Consider the following 22560-nt stretch of genomic DNA (forward strand, 5'->3'; position numbering starts at 1 on the left):
TTCTGTGTTGTTCTGACAACTTTGCCTCCAGTGTTATACTAACATGTAACTCAGGGCTTAGTCTTAGAAGCACAACCTAGTAGGAACTGGCTAAGCAGTTTCTGTAAGGCTGTTGTCTGCATATCTGGTGCTGAAGCTTAAAGACTATGGGAAAGATGATATAACGTGGACATCATGGATTGAATATGGTTTCTGTCCCCTGCCTACCCCTGCTAGGGGTTCATGGCTTGGAAAGTAGCTCCAGAGGGTAGAGGCTTTAGAAGATGGTGTGGGTTTTTAAGGGATGGTTCCTAATAGGTGGTCTTTAAGTTGATTAGAGTAGAGCCTTAAAGGAAAAATGGGACTTGAGTCATTCCTGCACTCCCCAAGGGTTTGCAGTAGCAGGAAGCTAGAGTAAGAAGTCACAGGCTGGTATCAAACACAGGCAAAGATGTAGGATTTGGGTGTGTTAATTGCCCAAATCCCTGCCCCGTGAGGCCTTAATTCAATATGCTAGCTTTGCAATGTGCCAAGTTGGCAGGAGAAACTCCACTTCCCCAGAAGTATGCTCCCTGCATTTTTATAGTCACAGCAGGGCATAGGGAAATTCTGGTGCATAGAAGCTATTTTTTTAGCCATTGTTCAACTTTCCCCTGCTACCTTCTTTAACTTCTGTAACTCCTGGGCCAGGGTGCATGGTAAGCTCCTTGAGGAAGGACCCAACTCATGCCCACAAAGTCAGGGAGCTGGAAAACTGATGCTAGGTTCAGTCTGTCTCGTGGGCTCCAGCTCTTGCTCTGAGTTCTAGTTTGTTCTTGCTCACTCTTCCCCCTATTACTCAGATTTTAATGATTATAATGAAGTCTTTCATGTTTATCTAGCTCAAGACTTTAGAGGCTCAAGGACATGGTACTTGCACCAACCTCAAGTTTCATGAGGTTCTCATACAAAATAGTGCAGGCAATGACAACGGTACATGCCGTGGATTGTTTCTCGTCTCCCTCACAAAGTTTCTCCAAATCAATTTATTTGTTAATTTAGTATATAAAGATTTCAACACAGAGTCATACCCAGATCTGAAGAACTTAGAGAGGTGATAGGACCTCACCTGCAAGTTCATCGTTTTTTCTTAGATGCTCTAGCAAGGCGACTGTTCAGTTTGCTAAAATTCCTATTACTCAAGGCTAATTCAGCAACTGTCATTTTTTGGATTGAGACCCGGATGAGTTCCTGAATTGAGTTCTCAACTTTTTGGGTTAGCCCTGGCTTATTCAACATTTTTGCAGTCAATCATAGGATAGGAGGAGGGGGTACAGACGGAGGGTGCATGCACACACATATGTGTTTGTGGCCCTGACTCTCAAATAACCTTTAAAAAATGTCTTGCTATGTCCATCGTTTCAAGTTTCCTGCCCTTTCCTAATTGGACTATGAACTCAGGACCAGAAACCACATCTTACTTATCTTCATGGCTCAGTGATGTGCATTGTACATAAAAAACAATGCTCAGTGGTCACAAAATAGATGACTGATTTGCACAGACCTGAATCACAAGAAGGAAAACTCCAAAATAGATTTGTAAATAACTTTGATATGTAAACTACCTCAAACGCAACATACAACTATTTGTGAGGAATGTGGAGCAGCCAGGGGAGGGAGATAAACAGGGACTAAAACAGAGGAAGGGAGAAAGAGCCAGAACGATATTTCAAGTAGTAAGTTCCAACTGTGTGTTAATACACTATCACTGATGTTACCTGCTGAATTCTATGGTAATTCTGTGATTAAGCCTATGCGTCTACCACTTCAAGTAAAGTAACCAAGCTTCAGGAAAGCACGTCACATGCTTGAAGCCACATATTTAGGCAAAGACTTAAATCTTGCATATAAATAATATGCAAACAAATTATGTTTATTATGAATAATACATACATAATCTTTCCAATTGGAGACATTGTGGCTTAGAGAAGTTAACTAAAGGTTCCTGAGGAAATGGGGTGCTAAGGCATCCAGTCTCGAAGTCTAATATTGCTTATATCATCAACACTGTGGTTATAAAAACAGACAAAACAGAGGTGGAACACACCAATGCACGTGTGTGTGTGTGTAGTGTGTATGTGTGACTATATATATGAGGAAAGACTAGACGCAATGCATATTTTTAACCAAGGAAAGAAAATTAAACATATTAATGGAAAATGGCAAAAACAAAATGAAACATAATATTATAGATAGAAAATGCACAATGCATAAATAGGCAGTGATTACAATAACTATAAATGATTAAAATCACGAATCAAAAATCAGATACATGACTTCTGCTTCCTGGCAAGACATACACACTAGATTTTAATGAGCCATTCCTCATGCTGCAACAGCAAGAAAAAAAATAAGTATATTCTAAAAATAATATTTGTAGCTGTTGCAGTAGAAGACTAGATGAACTATCATTTCAAAGGAGAAAGAACCTTTCCTAGCTAAGCTGAAATCCTCACCTGCTTTCTCCCCAGGGGCATTTTCTGAGCCTCGGCCCAGGCTGAGAATTGATTGGATTCTTAACAGAGGGGCTGTGCTAGGAAGAGGCAAACCAGAGATCTTCCTGGTGGCTTTCTAGGCTGACACAGTAGACTGATAATGCAAGAATCCTCAAACTCGACAATAATTTACCCATAAGATACCAACGGCGCAATGGCTTTTGCAAACACTGAAGCCCTGCCCAACACAGCAGAACACCTGATTATATTGGTGTCATCATCATCTTATTCTATTTGCCTGAAAGGGAAAGGGATAAATCCCTAGTGGAAAACCATGTTCATTTATGGTATTATATTGTGCACACTCAGTCAGCATGCTAAAATAAAATTAGTGAAAATAAAGAGCTTAATTAGTAACCAAAAGGAGAGAAGGCAGAAGACGTAGATGTTAGTTAGTGGACAATGGCTTTAGAATACTTAGAATGAAGGGCAGGCATTTGGCACAGCAGTGAATATGCCTGGGGAGGCCCACATCCCTTACTGGAGTGCCTGAGTTCAAATGCCGGCTCCACTTCCAACTTGAGCTTCCTGCTCATGTGCTACACTCCCTGGAAGGCAGAGAGGAATAGTTCAGAGTTTGATCCCTGTCCTTTACACAGCAAATCCAAATTGAGTTCCAAACTCCTGGCTTCACCCTCACATAGATCTGCCTCTTCGGACTGTTTGAGATGAACTACTAGGTGAAAGATTTCTCTCAGTCTATCTCTGTCTCTGTCTCTGCATTTAAAATAAAATAACAATATAAATAATAGCAGAACAAGTATTAACAAGATTTTTGTTGATATTGAAGAAAAGGATTTCAACAGAGCTAAGAATGCATTTTTTAAATGAACACAAACAGATGAATCAGAGAAAAGTAATGGAAAAAGATTTAAAAATTCCAAATTCAGGAGGACCAACAAAAATTGGGAAAGATGGAGACAGGTGAGTATTATAGTGGATAATGCATATAATTACAGATTAGAAGTTATAAAATTAAACCAAAAGAAATGGGGAGGATCGCAATATGAGAATCTCCTAAAAAATCAGAAATGAATGTCAGAATGGATACAGGAATGTTGTTATATTCATAGACAAGTAAATGAAATAGTAGATCAAAAACTGAAACAACAAATATCATAATTACCCCAACAACACAGTCCAAAGTTACATGAAGTAAGAAATCAATAATTTCATTTAAATATTTAATATATGCATTCAAAAACTAATGGCCTAAACAGATAACAAACAGGCAAAGGTAATCTAGGTAACAAAACCAACCAACAACTGTCAATTATTAGATGATAGGGTCTGACACGGTGGCCTAGGGGCTAAAAGTCCTTGAATTGAACACTCCGGGATCCCATATGGGTGTCAGTTCTAATCCCAGTAGCCCCACTTCCCATCCAGCTCCCTGCTTGTGGCCTGGGAAAGCAGTTGAGGACAGCCCAAAGCCTTGGGACCCTGCACTCATGCGGGAGACCTGGAGGAAGATCCTTGCTCCTGGCTTTGGGTTGGCTCAGCTCCAGCAGTTGCAGACACTTGGAGAGTGAATCATCAGATGGAAGATCTTCCTCTCTGTCTCTCCTCCTTTTTGTGTATCTGACTTTCCAATAAAAATAAAATAAATCTTTAAAAATTAGATGATAAACAATTCAATAGGTATCACTTTTAAACCAGAAAATAGAAAACTCACATTTATTTACACTTGAAACATTCCTTTCCCGAAAACCACATGACTTGCAAGTAAGCAAAGGAAATCAGTAATACAGAGAGAAATGCAAAGGAAAAGGGCATTCATGTATTTTATAAGTGAACTTAATTAAGTTAGAATGCAATGAAGCATTAATTTAAAGACATTTTTAAAAGATCCTTCACATCGAGAACAACTTGATATGATTCTCCATTTATTCAGAATGTTTTACTTCTCCAAGGAAACTGCAAATTTCTTTTCAACTTATTTGGGTATCCGATCCCCTTCTTCTACATTTGATTTCCTTCTTCCTGAGCTCATTTTTCATTAGACATTTCACTAAGTTCTCTGTGAGAATATGAATGTCAAAAAATCTATTTAGAGGCTGGTATTAGAGTAAAATGGGCTAAGTTGCCACTTGCAATGTCAGCATCCAATATGGGTGTCAGCTCTTGCCCTGGCTGCTCCATTTCCGTCCCAGCTCTCTGCAAAAGTACCTGGGAGGGCAGCAGAGGAAGGCCAAGTACTCCTGCCCTCATGTGGGAGATCCAGAAGCAGCTCCTGGCTCATGGCTCCAGACTCTCACTCAGCCAGCCTTCTGGATCCACATAAGCAGGACACAGGGACCTGGAAACCAGAGCTTGGAGGCAAACTCACACCCTCTGCTATGGGATGTAGATGATTTTTACCACGTTCTAACACTCTCGATGTTTCTGCTGACCATAGCTCAGTGAATTTTGTTGTGTGCTTGTTTTGAATTAAGAGTTTGAATTGATAGTCTTAACAAAAGTGCCCTTTAGACAGAGGTGGAAGTGACTTTTTCCCCCCCAGACAGTTTTAATTTAATCTCAGAGATACTGTGGCTGGGAATAATTTCTCAGTGTCATAGTTCAGGACTAACAAGAAGTACACATCTTGGCACCAAGCTTCACTCATGGAACAAAGGTAGTATTTAGATGAACTTGTGGAAAATGTTTTTCTGTTAGGGATGGGTCCACGGCAGGTTTCCTTGTCCCATCAATGTATCTCTCGCAGGAAGTTTTGCTCTTTGCTAGCCAGCCCTTGTCTCTGAAGGCAAGAACTTCAAGGGTCCCTATATGATGCAGAAGTCTCCCTCACTACCTCAACTGACCTAAGTATGAGTCTTTGCTGTCTGGGGCTATAGGAACCGCAGAAGCAAAATCCATAGTTTATAGAATGTGCAACCCTGAATTTATTCATCAGGCAGAGAACATTGCCCACTGCACTCAGCCACTTTTTATTCCAACATTCGGGTTCTTTGCCTTAGTTAATTCCTAGGACTTTGGTGTATTGAGAAATTAGCCAAGAATTAACATATTTTCCCTCAGGTTTTATACAACATTTACAAGTGTTTGTCAAAGAATGGATTTCAAGAGTCTTGGTTTACCATTGTACTGAAACTAGAAGTCCATTATCATTTTCTTTTTAACAGTTGTATACATTTCTTGCTGTCTGTATTTCTACTTGTTTCCTTGCTCATATTATTTTTTTTTCCTTTGGACAATGACAATATCCATAGTACCTTTTTCTCTAATTATTGCTGCTGTGTAGGAAAAGTACTGATACAGATGTATGTATGTGTGCAAAATATGTCAGAGGTTTAGATTATACATAATCTAATAGAGTGTCAAGAGATTATCAGGAGGATGAATGTATTTATTTCAAAGTGAAAGTGTACATTCTATCATTATAATATATATTCATTTTCTTTTCAGTTTCCCTATGTGTGGCTAGAGTTTAAGTTAAGACAAGAAAAGTAATGGGGATTCTTGGCTTCATTTTGAACATACGGTTCTGCTTTTAAAAATTCTCCATGCTATCTGCTGAAGAGAGTGGCTTTGCCATTTTGAGAATCAGTTGGGGGTACCTGGTTTGCACTGTGGGTAAGCCACCTCATGAAGCCTGCATCTTGGATCAGAGAACCTAGGAGTGAGTCCTGGCTCCACTACTGAGTCCAGTGTCCTTTTAAGGCAAACCCTTAGTTTACAAGAGTTCAAGTCCTTGAATCTCTTCTACCTAGAGGGTGGACTTGATTGAATTCTGGGTCTCAGAGATTCTGAGTGGCACGGGATTGTTTTGCCATTCGAGGTGTGAACCATAAGCACACCCCCTATCTCTTGCATTCTGTGATTTTTAAATAAATAAAAAGGAAAAATTAAGCATTTGTGAAAGATTGAATTTCATATTCCAAGTAGATGGAGTTTAGAAGTTGGGAATGGCACTCTTGGGGATTTATCCAAATGAAATAAACTCAGCATATAAGAAAGTTAGCAACCTGCACGTGTTTACAAATTTCCATTCACAATCCACATGCCCATCAACTGATGGTATCCACAAACTGATGACTGGATAAAGAAAACGTGGTGCATATATACACTATAGAAGACTATTCAGTCATAAGAATCAAATCATGTCTTTTGCAAATAAATGGATGCAACTGAAGACAGTTTTGTCAGTGAAATAAGTCAGCTCCCAAAGGATAAGTATGTTTTCCCTGATCTGTAATAGCTGAGATACATAGTACAGAAGATGTGTGATCCATGTGAGTGAGATTGAAGTTCTGGGATTGGGATTTGATTATTTTTGACAGCCTTTGTCTATGCTCTCAAGAAATAGCAGGGTTTTTGTTTTTTTAGGTTTTCTACTTCCTGTGTTTTTGATAGCTTTACCTAACAGAGTGAAGCCTGTGACTATGAAGTGAAATAAAAGCACACCACTGAAAACATTGGGGAAAAAAAGAAGGAAAGAAAGAGAATGGGAGGAGAATGGGAGTGACAGAGGAAAGGAGAGGAGAGAGGAGGAGAGGAAGTGCAACATACATGAACTTTGTTCATTTTCTATAAATAAAATAAAAGTTGGGAATGGCCAATGACTCCTGCCTGCAATTCTGTAATAATTTTCCTCTGCCTTCACATAATGCACCTTAATATGTACTGCTGAATTTGATTGACAGAGATTTAATTTGAAGAATTCTATTTCTGTATTGCACATTATTTTGAGCACAAATGATCAGATATTTGTGGTACTCTTCCTACTTTTTTTTTCTTCCAAGTTTCTTATCTACTTATATCTTCTTTCTTTCATTCTTGTATTTGAGGAGCTTCAAGCAGTGCCTGACCACACAGTAATTTGTGCTGTATCATTCCATTTGTCTCTCTTTATAGCTTACATTTTGACTTTGAAATTGCTAACTTAATAGAATCAGTTTGGGGATTTGTCATTTCCTTCTACATCCTAAAATAAGTCATGGCAACAATTTGTTTGACATTGGGAAAGACAATTGCAGAATTATACTGGCCTAGGATTTTATCAGAGCTAAAATGCTGCCACTTTAAAACTTTTATCCTTGATTCTTATTTTTTTTATTTTTAACTTTTTAAAAAAATTTTCAGATTTGTATTTTCATAACTTACTCAAATTTTTTGTGACTGTCAAAATAGCAGTTTAGATCCTAATATATTACCTATTTTCAATCAGTTTAGTAAAGATTTGTTGTTTCTCTTTGTATCATTGATTTTTTTCTTCATATAATTACAAAGTGAGAGTTATAATTTTGGTGTGTTCAAAATCTATCTAATTAAAACTATTTTAATCCAGTTTTTTCTTTTAATTATTTTGACATAAAATAATGCAATATCTGATTTTAGTTTATGTGTTTGATTTGACATGTATTTACTTCAATTAATTCTTCTTTCGGAATCACACATTTACCTATATCTAGGAATATAGCTACGTGAGAATAATTTTCACAATTTGAGACTTTCACTCAGTATAAACATTTAACCAATTTGCTTTTGTTATAATAACTGACATACATTTATTATTTTTTTCATGTTTCCTGGGGTTTTCTTTTCTTCTCAGTTCTGCATCTCAATGTCTGGAATAAAAAGGTTTTAGAACTGTTATAAAATAGAGGCCTGTACTGGGGTGTAGTTGGTTAAGCTGCTGTCGGTGTTGCTCACAGCTCATGTAAAAACTGGTTCATTTGGGGAGGAAACCAGTGGGTGGTAGATTTCTTCTCTCCCAACTCTGCCTTTCCAATAAGCCAATCTTTAAAAAATAAAGTTGATTTATATTGTGTAAATAATGACTATCTTAATATTTGAAAAGGAAGATATGTTTCCCAAGGTAGCAGCACTTACTTTTCAATCCATTCTTACGAATTCACTCTATAAAATAATAAAACTTTGTATTTTAAAAATATTTATTTATTATTATTGGGAAGGCAGATATACAGAGAGGAGGAAAGACAGAGAGGAAGATCTTGCATCTGATGATTCACTCCCCAAGTGACTGCAACTGCTAGAGCTGAGCCAATCTGAAGACAGGACAGGAACTTCTTCCCGGTCTCCCATGTGGGTGCAGGGTACCAAGGCTTTGGGACATTCTGCACTGCTTTCCCAGGCCACAAGCAGGGAGCTGGATGGGAAGCTGGCCACTGGGATTAGAATCAGCGCACATATTTGGCGTGTGCAAGGTAAGGACTTTTTCCACTAGGCTACCACACCAGACCCTGAAGTTTGCATTTTTCATTCCTCCCATCCTCTGTCTTATTACAGCCCTTAGCTAAGAGATGTACTCTGTTTAGTTCATTATTATCTCATTTTTATATTGTGCCTCAGTTTGTCAAAACTAAGCACATATGATTTTTTTTTCCTTTAACAAAATCACAGATTTGACTCATTGTTTAAAATCTGTTTCTGTAAAAGTAGATATGTATGGCATCATTTCCACTTGTTAAGTACTTTCCGTACCCAAAAATTCCACATCCACAGAGTAAACCATTTTCCTGTGGATTATAAAACATCCAAAAAAGATACATCTGCACCAAACCTGCATAGCCTTTTTAAAAACATGCATATATTTAAAAAACATATATATCTATAAAACATACATGTTTAAAACTATAAGTATATATGTATTACAGATAAAGTGTATATTTAGTATATATACATACATGGTTTATTTATTCGAAGCACAGAGTGACACGGAGAGCGGGAGAGACTGAGGGAGATCTTCCATCCTCTGGCCAACTCCTCGGATGACCTCAGTGGCTGAATCAGACAAGGTCGAAGTCCTGGACCTGGAATTCTGTGTTGGTCTCTGTGTGGACGGCTAGAACTCAAGCACTTGGGCCATCCTCCATCGCCCTCCCAGGTTCATCGGCAGGAAGCTAGTTTGGAAGCAGAGCAGCCAGAACTTAAAGCATACTCCAGTATAGGCTGTTGGTGTCACAGATGGTGGCTTAGGCTGTTGCACTATGCCAACCCCTGAACAGACTTTTTCCTGTCATTATTCTCTAAATACTACAACTATTTATATTACACTCACGATAATGAGATGCTATAGGTAATCTAGAAATAATTTGAAGTGTATGAAAGGGTTGTTTAACTAAATGCTAATATGTTATTTTATACAAGGCATTTGAAATAAGGTAGCTGTTGGCACCAACAAAGGTCCTGGAATAAAACTCCCTTCAGACAGAAAAGAATGATTGGTTTGGATTGGGAATCTTTTGGTTGACTATAGCCGAGATCTTCAGTCTTGGGAATATGATTTGGGGAATGTCAAGGCTTCACAAGGAGTATGTGGATGTAGATAGTTTTAATAAAATTATTTTCTAGCTCTTCAAATCCAAACATAATTTATATAATTTATTTGCTTGAGAACTCACCTCACAGGTGAGGCCTCAGGTAAGTTTGGCTCCCCTCCAGCCATTCCAGGAGCATCTTCAGTGAAACTTCTCATGCATCCAATATCTCCCAGGTACATTGTTCCATCAGACAAAAACTTCCTGAGTATGAAACATATTTGTAATATCTAATATCAGAGAATAGCACTGAAACAAGAAATTATAAATTCACTACCTCCACTCCATCATTTCAAGCATTTTTACAATAAAATTAACTTTTGTGTTCATTTTTTTTCAAATGTTTCAATACATTTATATTGTATGGAGCAAGAAAAATATGCATATGAATAATTACTGCAAAAATGAGTCAGTTCAGAATATTTTTTTTTTAATTTTCAGAGTCATATGTTCCCAGGAAACAAAACTATTTTAAATTTATCTACATCTTTTCAGTTAAAAACAAATGATGGGAGGGATGCCGTGCCACATCTTGACAGGCTGTGTTTGCCTGTGCCTCCTGCATCCCACATCAGCACACATTAGATAGGGGGCCTCCACTTTTGATTCAGCTTCCCACTGCTGGCCTGGAAAGGCACAGGAGGAGGACACAGATCATTGACTCCTATCAAACATGGGAGACTTAGAAAACGTTTCTGGCTCCTGGCTGCAGATTGGCCAACTCCAGCCATCGCAGCCATTTGGGGATGGAAGGTTCTCTTTCTCTTTCTCTCTCTCTCTCTCTGTTTCTCTTTGTCTCTTTGTAACTCTGTCTTTCAAATAAAAACAAAATAAACATTAAAATATGGAAGTAATAATAAGTAACAATAAAGGCATATAATGTATTCCATTAGGATATAGTTCTAGGAAGGTATAGGCTGAATAATGAATTTAGAAAAGTTAATGCAAAAGTTCAGTAAAGATTAGCCTTTGCTATTTTAAAACTATTATTAAATTTCTTATCATTTAAAAACATATTTTTCTATTGTATTATAGAATATAGCAGGCAGCAAATCTTTTGTGATTTTATATTCTACTGAGTATACTTAAAATGGGGTGGAGTGTCATTTTTAAAATATTCATGTGGCTCAGTCATTATTCTCCTTGATATTTATTCAAGAGAAATGAAAACATTTCATCCAGATACAAATATTCACAGAAATGTCATTTAGAATTATCAAAAACTAGAAACAAACCAGTTCTTCTCAAACTTTAAATACACAAACAACTGGTTCTATACCCACACAACAGAATATAACTCAGCAATAAAAGACTCCTGATAAAATAATAACATGAATAGTTCTCACATGCATTAAGCTGAGTAACAGAAACCAAAGGCACAAGCTATATGTTATATAATTCCATTTACATGTAACACTAAAACAGGTGCAACAGAGGTGAAATCAGAAGATGGAAGAGAATGGAGTGGAAGGAGAGTTTGACTACAAAGTGCGTGATATAACTCTTGCAGATGATAAAAATATTCTGTATCTTGAGCCCAGCTCCATGAGCTAGTGGTTAAAGTCCTTGCCTTGAATGCACCTGGATCCCATTTGAGTGTCTGTTCTAATCCCGGCAGCTCCACTTCCCATCCAGCTCCCTGCTTGTGGCCTGGGAAAACAGTCGAGGACGGCCCAAAGCCTTTGGGAACCTGCACCCACATGGGAGACCAGGAGAAAGATCCTGGCTCCTGTCTTCTTTCATAAAATGTTGTCCTTCACAATATTATACCTATGGCTCCATGGCCATGTAACGCTGTTTGGGGATTAAAAAAAAATGTAGCCAAACTAAATTCACTTTACAAAATCCAATTTTGTCTGTCTTCTACATAAATACATTCAGAATGTTTCCTTTGTGCTTAAAACTCAAATTTCCAAAAGAACAAATCTGCCAATTATTTCTAAAATTAATTTTACTTTTTAGTTTGAAAATTGATCATTATTTTTAATTTTTTTTGTCCAGTGTTCCTGATTCCAATCCACTTGTTTCTGATCCCTTTTCTTAAAAACCCAAAGCATCTGTACAACAGACTGATTCTTTGCCCTCCCCATCTATAAATTTAGAATTGTTTTTGATATCTTTACCCCATTGCCTCATATTTGAGTGGTGATTCTCAAATCTGTTCCCTACACCATTGATTAAATTTTCTACAATGCTTGTTTTATTGTTTAAGTTCTCTAGTGCATTTTAAACTTTCTCTAGGGCATTTTCAGCATTCTTATCTTATCCAGTTCCCCTTGGCAGTTTTGCTAGTGTCTCAATCAGCTTCATTAACTTCTCAGTCTTGTATGTATCATCCTGAATTTTATTAGGAACCTCAGGAAGTAAAGTAAAACATTTACTTCTGCTCTTGCTTTTCTCTGCCCAACCAGAGCTCTGTTTTTATGTGATAGGCCATTCTGAATAGATGTTTTCTGTTATTCTTCTCTAAGCTCTCATTCTTAAATGGTAAAAGCTCTTTCAAGACCATACATTTATCAAAAGAGAGTGGAGCTGAAACATTCCCTTTGGACAAGCTCATTGTCCACTGGATGTGGTTAGAATTGCCTTTCAGATTGCAGGAATTCTCACTTAAGCAGCACATATACTAAAATTGGAACAATACAGAAAAGATTAGCATGACCCCTACACAAGGATAACATGCAAATTCGTGAAGCATTCCATATTAAAAAAAAATAAGACAGATTGCAGGAGGTGGGTCTGGTAGATTTGATTTTGCCTGATTTGCTTGACTTGCTTGTGGACCCACAGCTTGATTGGCATAGGCAAAAGGCCTAGGCTGAATGCATCAGTGAGAGGAAGGGTCTGCACATCTTTCTTGGAAGGTTATGCAAGTTATTGGTCCATGTTAGGTTTGCTTTTTAGACTGATAAACCATGAACTTGTAACTTGATTGAATCAGAAGTTAGCTTTCTGTTTGTCAAAGTCTGCAGTTGCTCATGCAGATAAGATTGATCTAAAAATTAATAAATGAAAAGAAACGCCATGATTGCAAATCATTGGATCACTGCCAAGAGCATTATCCTTGCATTTGCTCTGTTGTAAATTGAGAGGTCTCACCAGATTCCCCAGGACTCACTTCCCAAGTTGTCCTATTGCTCACACAGGAGGAAAGGTAGGACGCAGACTTTGCTACACATCCCCCTTCCTTCAGACTAGCCCAAACCACAGCATATCTAACAGAAGTTTCCTTGTCTGCACATGACACTCCAGTTTCAAGACACTAGTTTTTGTTCTATCACTTTTTTTTTCAGTCACCAAAAAAATATTCCCTAAACATGTAACTAAAGATTGTTAAGTGGCCATTTGATGCCTAATTGCAAAACTCCCCCAAATTCAGAGATTTGCTTCTGCGTGTAAGCACAGGTAAATGAAAGGTTACATAGAAGATCAGAAGAGAAAATTGTGCTGATGAGAGCCTGGAAACACTACTCTGACAACTGTGACAAAAATATAATGTGCCATGGTGAAAAGAGCTACCCAGACCCCCGACTGGGGCTCACATCCCAGCCATGCCCTACACAGAAATTGCCTTCTGCCAACCTCTGATGGACTGGCTTACAGGATGCCCTGCAGTCCCTCTGAGAAGCACTGGCTGATTCCCATCATATCCTGAATTCCTGCAGCCAATAGGCTTCTCTGGGGGATGCTTGTTGCACATCAGTGCTCTCATCACGTGGCTATGCTTGTCCGCAAACCTGTCTGCCAATTCCATTTTTTTAATTGTAAATTTAACAAAATATCCCACAATCAAAGTGCATATATAAGAAAATAAAATTTCGTTTCCATCAAAACTAGGTTAAATGCTTTGGAACACTTAGGAAAGTCATTTTAAATGTCTATTGCTGCAAATTAATAGTAAACAAGACAACCAAGACAGATCTGAGAAGTAAAATACTGCAAATTCAGAAAAAAAATTTTTTCAGTTTGTTTTGAAAGTATCTTTAAAAGAATCAAAATTAAAATTCAGACCTTGTGCATTAAAGGAATTGTCTATGAAAGGAACAAATGATAATTCAGAAATCTAATTAAAGGAAAGGTTTTCTGTCATTAAACATTATGAATATTGTACATTTATTTTGATGGTTATTATTACCACAATACAAAACATTTCAAAGGTAGTTCTCACCAACTCCTTTCTCTCAGTCCCTGGCTCATGCATATTCTCTCCCTCCCCCTCCATCTCTCTCTCTTTCCTAACCCTTTCTAATCTTCATTTGTGTCTTCACCTTGTTCTCTGACACGATTCTACTTGTTGGCTTTGTTCGTCTTTTTACATAGTCTTACTTATTTTTTATTTTCCTTCTTCCTTCGCTTTATACCCACAAGATGATTGGTTTTTTTGTTCTGGATATTATAAAGGGTCTTCAAAAAGTTGTGGAAAATGCATATTACTAAAAACTATCCATGAATTCAAAAACATGCTTGGCACTAAAATAAATGCATCATTTATTTTGGGGAGGGGTGGTTATTAACATTTTGAAGTGGTTTCCTGTAGAAGTACTAATGAACCATTCGGTAACAGATGATGATTTAATCTTTGAGGAACCATGAACGTGATGTCCACAGGCAAGGTTCTGTGTACTGCTACCAAAATCCATCCTGCCACATTTCTGTCTTACATGTCAGCTCCCTTATTCAAAATTAGATCTTTATCCTATAGCTGATACCAAATTCAGGCCTGGCCTAATACCATAATCTACATGAGTTAGAGAGAGAAATGAAGTCTACTGAAGTGCTAAGGTGCAGAGCCACAAACAAGACATTTACTTCAAATAATTTTAACCATGTGGTTATTCCTAGGAAATGATGAGCTTCAGGAAATACTAATCTTCCCGAGTAGCCCTGGTTGGAAATAGAATTTTCAGCAGGATGGACCAAGCTCAGTGAAGACCTATATTTCTAACATGGCTCTATCCTAATTCTAGAATAAAAATGTAGCTTCACAAATAAGGTATATGATGTATAAGCACAAACTATGGAAAAAGATAACATCTCAACTATAAAACTGCGGGAAAATTCTTCCATCCACCTTATATTATATATTTGTAATCTATAAAATAGGCATACCCTCAGCCTGATACGGTTGGCTAGTGGCTAAAATCCTCTGCATGTGCCTGGACCCCATATGGGCACTGGTTCATACCCCAGCTATTCCACTTCCCATTCAGCTCCCTGCCTATGGTCAAAACCTTGGACCCTACACCTATGTGGAAGATCCAGAAGAAGCTCCTGGTTCCTGGCTTCAGTTCGGCTGGGGAGTGAACCAGCAGACAGATCCTCTCTGTATCTCCTTCTCTCTGTATATCTGCCTTTCCAATAAAAATAAATAAATATTAAAGAATAGATATAGCTTATCTCATGGGGTTGTTGCAAGGAGTGAATGTAATTTAGAGACACAGGATATTTAATTAATTGCTTTGGGCACCCAAGCAAATTTGCAATAAATACTGGCAGAACTTTGCTCTCTTTAAGGTCTGAGTTACTGTAAATCCTTAACGTTATGATCCCAGAACTCCAAACACTAAGATTCATTGCACACTGACATCCGTAACTCTAAAAAGTACTTGTGGGTAGGGATGTTTTAAAATTAAATCAGATTGGGCCCGGCGCGATGGCGCAGTGGTTAAGGTCCTCACCTTGCATGCCCGGGATCCCATATGGGTGCCGGTTCTATCCCCGGCAGCCCTACTTCCCTTCCAGCTCCCTGCCTGTGGCCCGGAGAGCAGTCGAGGACAGCCCAAAGCTTTGGGACCCTGCACCCGCGTGGGAGACCCAGAAGAGGCTCCTGGCTTCGGATTGGCATAGTATCGGCCGTTGCGCTCACTTGGGGAGTGAATCATCGGATGGAAGGTCTTCCTCTCTGTCTCTCCTCTCTGTATATCCACCTTTCCAATGAAAAAATAATAAAAATAAATCTTAAAAAAAAATTAAAGCAGATTATGATCTGCATCTGTGTGACATGTTGGCCTTTGAACTGATTAGGATATAGTAAGTTTTGGTCCTTCAAATCTCCTGGGGACATGGACAGCTCAAAGGACACATGTCTGTTAGAGAGTGGAAGAGCTTTTCTGCTTACACAACTTCACACAAGGATTACGCCTCAGAGAAAGGCCATTCTTCAGAGACTGGCAAGGGAGTAACTGGGCCACCTTGCTGGAAAATTCCGGACCTATTCTTTCTCTTCTCTCAATGTGCATGCACACAAATACATACGTTATCTTTTTTTGTTATGTTAGCCAAAGTCCTCTTTAAAATTAATCGATGTCACAGTGGATCATAGTTAAGAGTACGGGCTTTGGAGAGGTTCCAAACAAGGCTGATAATACCAAATTTTCTGGGTATTCAAACGAAGGGATGTCATGTAGCACTCATCTTGCAGAAGTAAACATCCATGAAGAAGCAACAGTGGTAGCAGTCATAGTGGGGAGTTAGTGTCGTTGTTGCCCGACTCACCATCCAGGTACTATTCTCCAAGGGAGCAATGAATGAGACATAAACAGCTGGCCCTTAAACATAGTATCACCCCAGAAGAAAACATTTGAGTTTTGTCTGTTTGGGGCTCCTCTTTTAAAGGAGAGCAGAGCATTTTGCTGTGGTCTTCTCATGATGGGCATAAAATCTGTACCCAATCACCATGCTCACCACCCTGCCCAGGGACACCTGAAAATCTCAGATGCTTTGAATCTTGCACCAGCATTTGGGATTTCAGTGAAAATGATGGCTGACTTTATTCTGCACTATGACAAGCTCAGCCTTTCCAACAGTTCTAACAGCTTCCAGTCGTAACCCTGTGATTTGAGAACAATGAATCCTAATATAATTGAGTTAACTGTATCATTTTTAATGTAAGACAATCTTGATTACAGCCAAAGGGCACCATTAATACACTGAAGGAATGGCCGAGATTTTAGCATGTGAATGTTGTACAGAAAATAGAACTAATTAGCACTAATTTAATTCAAAGATTAAAGAAAATTCTACTTTTAATTTTTAATTTAAGACAAACCATTTTACTCTGAACAAAGAAAGAATAATAAGTACATTTTTTCCATCTGAAAGGCAATTTTTACTTTTGCATTATTGCACTAATATGGGACTGTGGGAATCCTGACCCCATTAGAGATCAAATAATCAGCATTTAATTATTGACAGCAAATTAATATTTAATAAAGACACAAGGGTTCCGGTATATGAAAGAAAGGCACCAAGGTTCTGCTGACCCAAAAACGTCCAGAAGGTCCCTTAACCAGAACATTTTCTCCTCTGCTGAGAGTAACGAGTCGAGATCCCCAAAGGGTCCCAGCAGCTTATTTCCATCCCAGCTGCCAGGACAGGAGCAAGAAGATCAGCATCTGTGCAATTACCCCTCTTCCTGTCCCTACTCCACCCCCACCAGTTCTTCCTTAATCAAGCACTTAAGCTAAATAATACATCGAATGTCATAACCAAAAGGAGGACAGTCATAATAAAAAAATAATAAAAGAAGAGGCCAATCCCCCTCTTTATTCTGCAAAAATAATACTGACTTTTCTTTGCCGTGGGACTGCTTGTCAGGGATAATTTCTAACCAAAGAAGACATAATGGATTTACAATGAAACTCTGATGCTTTTTTCGGCCTCACAAAGATTCTGAAAATAAGCACTATTACATTAGCAGTCCAAGCAAAGCTAAGGCAAAGCTGTTAGCCGAGTTTCTGAGAAAGCCAGAACTGTGCACAGAAAATGGCCCATGGGTGACCCAGTGTGGACTCTTAAAACCTGTGCGTACTCCCTCTGGCTCTCAGCAGACAGCTAAGCCTTGGTGCTCTGTGGACCTGTTGAACTGGTGGCAGCTGTCTTGCAGTGGAACACTCTTACATCAGAAATGCGGACTGGATATCCCCCGGCTCTAGGCCTCAGGCCTTCAAATTATTTTTTCAGGGCTCAGCATTTGAGTCCACAAAGGAAATTAAACTACTTGGTGAAGCCAACTGAAGTTGCTTTGCTGGTCTGTGTTGACAGTGAACAATGGGAACTTTCTGAGAATTCCATCACCTACTGCCTTCTCAGCGCAGCCTCCTCAGTGGCAGACCACCGAGATCCATGTGAATCCCAGGCCCCTCAACTTGCCACATTCCAACATGAACTCTTCAACAATGGCTTTTCCCTCATGAAAACAGAAAACAGATACATTTCTCTCTCTCCCCATCATAGCCTCTCAAACCCTGTCTGTGCGAATTATGGATAATGAGTAGCTTTCCTAACCCTTCCATATAAATATAGAGGATAGAATAAGGTTATGGAGCATCGCCTACAAATGGATTTTATTCTAACTCATATGGATTATTCAGTTCAAGGCTGTCTGTGTAGACCTGATTGAGTAGAATGTAGGTAAAGAGCCCCATTTGTAGCCTGTATGATATTGTTCAGGGTACATAGCATTTGGATCCACATTCTGCCTTTGCCACCTGCTAGCTGGGTGACCTGGGTACCAATCTACTTTCCTAAATCTCATTTGTTGCATCTATAAAATGGAGATATTTAGAGGTAGACTTGGTTAAGCTATGTAAAAATGATGGCACACAGAAAGTGTTTGAATTCATCTGTGCCAAGCCAACCCAGATTACATTCTATAAACCAGACAAAAGATACTCATACTGCTTTCACAAGCAAAAATTTGATTCCCTTTTGAACCTGAGTACACACTGTTTCCTTTAGAGAACTGTTTTCCCTCATGAAACTCCTGCCCCAAGCAATCGATGTCATTGCATAATGTTGGTATGAGTCTGAATTAATTTGAACCTGGATTATTAAGAATGGCCCTTCCCTTTGTCTTACAGCTACATCCCTGTACCTTAAAGGGAACTGGGGTCAAAGTTAACAAAGTTTATCCTGTATCCTCTTACTGGAACATGCCTGGGTCTTACTTTAGACAAAATTGATATAGGAAAAAGGAACAATTTATGACTACTACTTTCCAAGCATCAAGCACTGGGGGAAAGGAATGGATGATTTTAGAAATAAGGGTCTGCAAGAAAAGAGTGACTCCTCAAAGAGAAGCAGTTTAAGGTGCAAGGTACCTATTCAGAGCAGGGAAAACTTAAGATCCAGGAACAAAGCCAGCTGTGCCAGGAGGGGCCTCTCCATAGAGGACTTACTTTCTTCAGGAGTCAGAATTAGATCAGAGGTATAGGCATCAAGAGTGAGCTAATGTTAAACTAGAGGAAGAATTGGTGCTTGTTGAATGATAGTTGAATCTATAATATATAAGTGTTACAGTTTATTATTTTTGTCATCTAAAGTTGAAATCTCCTTTCCTGCTTCCAGCATTTCTATAAAATTATAAATAACCATACAACAGTATACTGTGTTGGTGTAGAGAATAGACTTTTTTAAACAGATTAAGTATGACTTACCACATTCATCTGTGCACATGAAGGATATTCTATTTAAGGGAAAAGGTGTGACTAACAGAAAAGGGAATTGTGGCACCAGGTAGAATAGGAAGTACCTGAATGAACCCAGACAGGAATACATAACACTTTTCTGCTGAGTCAATTGTGTATTGGTAACATCATTCACCAATCGTACAGTCATCAACTTAAACATTAGCATGTTATGGACTTACTGAACCTCAAGCCCCACTTCTGAAGCCTCATTCTGTCCAAATACTGGCTGTCAGAGGAGTGATCCCCAAAGTGGACATAACTTACACAGCCCTCATAACATAAACTAGAGACAAGAATTTGTATAGAAGGGAACAGCAGTTTGACCTGGGACTATCAAAGATGTGTTTCCCATTTTTATGAATAGAACCCCATAGTCAACCTGGTCATGTTAAATATCTCAGATTCACCCAAGACACCATTTTTTTCCCATTCATTTCTATTTTTGATGATTTTTTTTATTTGAGAGGCCTATTTACAGAGAGATAAGGAGAGAAAGAGGCAGATCTTCCACCCACTGGTTTACTCTCTAAATGGCTGCAGTGACTGAAGCTGAGCCAATCCAACACCAGAAGCCGTGAGCTTCTTCCAGCTCTCCCATGTGGATACAAAGACCCAAAAACTTGGGCCATCCTTGCTGTCACAGGCTATGGGCAGGGAGCTGGCTCAGAACTAGAGCAACTGAGATTCAAAATGGTGCCCATATGGGATACCAGCACTACAGATGGAGGGTTACTTTGAAATGCCATTGTGTCAATCAATCTCATCTACTCATTTCTACAGTCAGACACTATTAGTTTGTAACACTGGCATGAATTTGCCCCCTTATTAACTCAGCTCATTGTAACCTGAATCTGATATCATCATTTTTATCAACATCTTTTTAATTGGGCTCCTAACCTCCAGTCCTTACCCCTCATACTCAACTTCTGTAAGTTACTAATTTCTAGCCTCCACCATTCCCCACAAAAAGCCAAACCCTGATCTTGAGTTAGTGATAATGCAATGGTTGGATAAAGACGGGAGCAGTTCTGTACATGATACTCTCTGAGAGCTGCTTGCTCATGTAGAGTACACAACACACTAACAGAAATGATAAATCACAACAGAATGGGTTGTGTGACATAATATAATTTCACAAACGTGCTGAACCTCAGTTGCTCCATCTCCAAAACTGAAGCAACTAAAATTTTTTAAATGGTATAATAATGGTATGGACATGGGGTTGTCCTAAGGGGTTCATCAGGATGAGTCAGTGAGGCTACCACAGGTCTGAGTGTGCATCAAAATCACAAGCCTTAAGACCAATACTCTCACTTTTGCTAAACTTGAGATATTTTCTTGCCTTTTTTTTTAGCATTTCTTCATTGATAAGAAAGAAAGTTAGCAATAGGCAAACCACTTAACAGGATATTCTCAGCCAGTCCTGCTTATAATGACTAAGCAAAGTCTTCGGTATATAAGATAATAAAGCAGGTACATACAGTAGCAGTTTAAATTGAAATCCAAAGTGGGTGCCTGATAGCCTTTTATATCTCAGTATGGTGGTTTAATAACCTTTAAGTAAAGCAGGTATGGGATTTAGAGTTAAAAACAATTGGACCTGGGGTCATGGACCCATCAGCTTGAATTGGCCTATAGAAAAGACTATCAACAGGTAACTACTAACAAAATCACACAGCTTCAAAGAGTCTTCTAGACTCAGACCAAATGAAGCAAAAAGTAAAAAAAACTCCTTACCACATACGTGCTCAACAAACCATAGCCAGCCACATCATCTTCAATGACTCAGGTTTTCCTACTGTTTCTCTGTGGGACAGCCACAGAATTGGAAGAAGTCAGATGTGGCCAGAGCTAACTGCACTGTAACAAGGATATATGGGCCCAGAGACATCAACTTCTGATTGAGCTTGCACAGTGAGAGGTAGAAACAAGCATAAAATGACATTGCTCTTGCCAGCCTGGAGTTTTCGTTGAATCCCAATCATCCTCATGCTGGGGCTTACATGAATCAACGGATGACAGAAACAGGCAGACTGATCTTTTGTGCTACTTGTGCTCTACCTCAACTTGGGGTGTGCTCCACGTATAAGAGGTTCTTCTCTAGAAAGCCCGGCTAAAATGTTTCTCATGGCTTCTGACAGCAAAGATTCATCACAGAGTTCCAAGAGGAAACTGAAAAATGTATCTGGATAACTCCCAAACATTGCTTTCTGAGAGGCAGAATCTCCTGGGTTCCGGGAGTCAGTGCACAAGTCCCTGGAACCACTCCCACTGTCCCAACCAGAAACGCCTTGACCCATAGGGAACAGAAAGACTTCACCTACCCTGAGAAATTCCCTACAACTTCTTGCTTGCTTAAAGCTACAGGTCTACCCAAAGACTGGCCTCATAGGAGCAAACACAAATTTTGTAAATAACTCCCAGCTTTTGCCCAACCACTGCTATGAGATAAGCAGAAGGTTTCTTAGCACAGCAAATTATTGTAGCCCTGGTCTCATAAGATTTCTTGTCTAACCCAAGGCCTAACCACCTGTAGTTTATATGAGTTGTCATACTCATTCGCACAATTCACACCCTAATAAGGTGTCGGGGTCCTGTGTGTCTTCAGATCCATCCCTAGCCTTTCAGGGGTAGGAGCAGTTCTGGCCTTGCATTATGTAGATGCTGATCCTGCAAGCTGTCTTTCCAAGCTTCCTTCAGGTGTAATTTTCAGTTGGATTCACTTAACAGGTAGCAATGGAAGAAAGCAGAAGACTGGAGGAAAGGAGAAGCTAGGGAGTTCTGCCTCCCTCTGTGCCTCAAGTGGCTTCTTTTATAGCAGCTTCCTGTGTACTTCGGCTGGTTCATACTAGCCAGGCCTGCACTTATGTTAGCTTACATTGAGTGGCTCAGAATTCTACCTATTCCCTTTGGCCCAGAGGGCTCCCCACTGCAGTAGTGATTTACTGAATATGCTAATCTTTGATTATCACACTCTTCTGTTTGGCATCCTAGAACACCCAAAATTTTCCGCAGTAAAAACTACTGATTAGAATTTTCTGAAAGTATTTCTATTTTTTCCAATTAGTTTATGATTAAAATACATAGTGCCTGGAGCCAGTGCAGTAGTGCATCAGGCTAATCCTGTGCCCTGTGACTCCAGCATCCAATATAGGTGGCGGTTCATGTCCTCACTGCTCTGCTTCCAATCAAGCTCTCAGCTTATGGTTTGGAAAAGCAGTGAAAAATGACTCAAGTTCTTGGGACCTTGCAACCACATGGGAGACCCAGAAAAAGCTCCTGGTGGCCAGCTTC

General features: G+C 39.1%; 1 non-coding gene across 1 annotated transcript; it reads left to right on the forward strand.

Annotated features, from left to right (window-relative positions):
- The first annotated feature begins 12398 nt into the window (after positions 1-12398).
- Positions 12399-12505, forward strand: LOC121162249. Its single transcript, XR_005884769.1, has one exon. It is a non-coding gene; the product is annotated as a U6 spliceosomal RNA (small nuclear RNA).
- Positions 12506-22560: the final 10055 nt, after the last annotated feature.

This window comes from Ochotona curzoniae, unplaced genomic scaffold (genome assembly GCF_017591425.1).
Source record: "Ochotona curzoniae isolate NIBS_2020 unplaced genomic scaffold, NIBS_Ocur_1.0 contig_517, whole genome shotgun sequence".
NCBI classification, from domain to species: Eukaryota; Metazoa; Chordata; class Mammalia; order Lagomorpha; family Ochotonidae; genus Ochotona; species Ochotona curzoniae.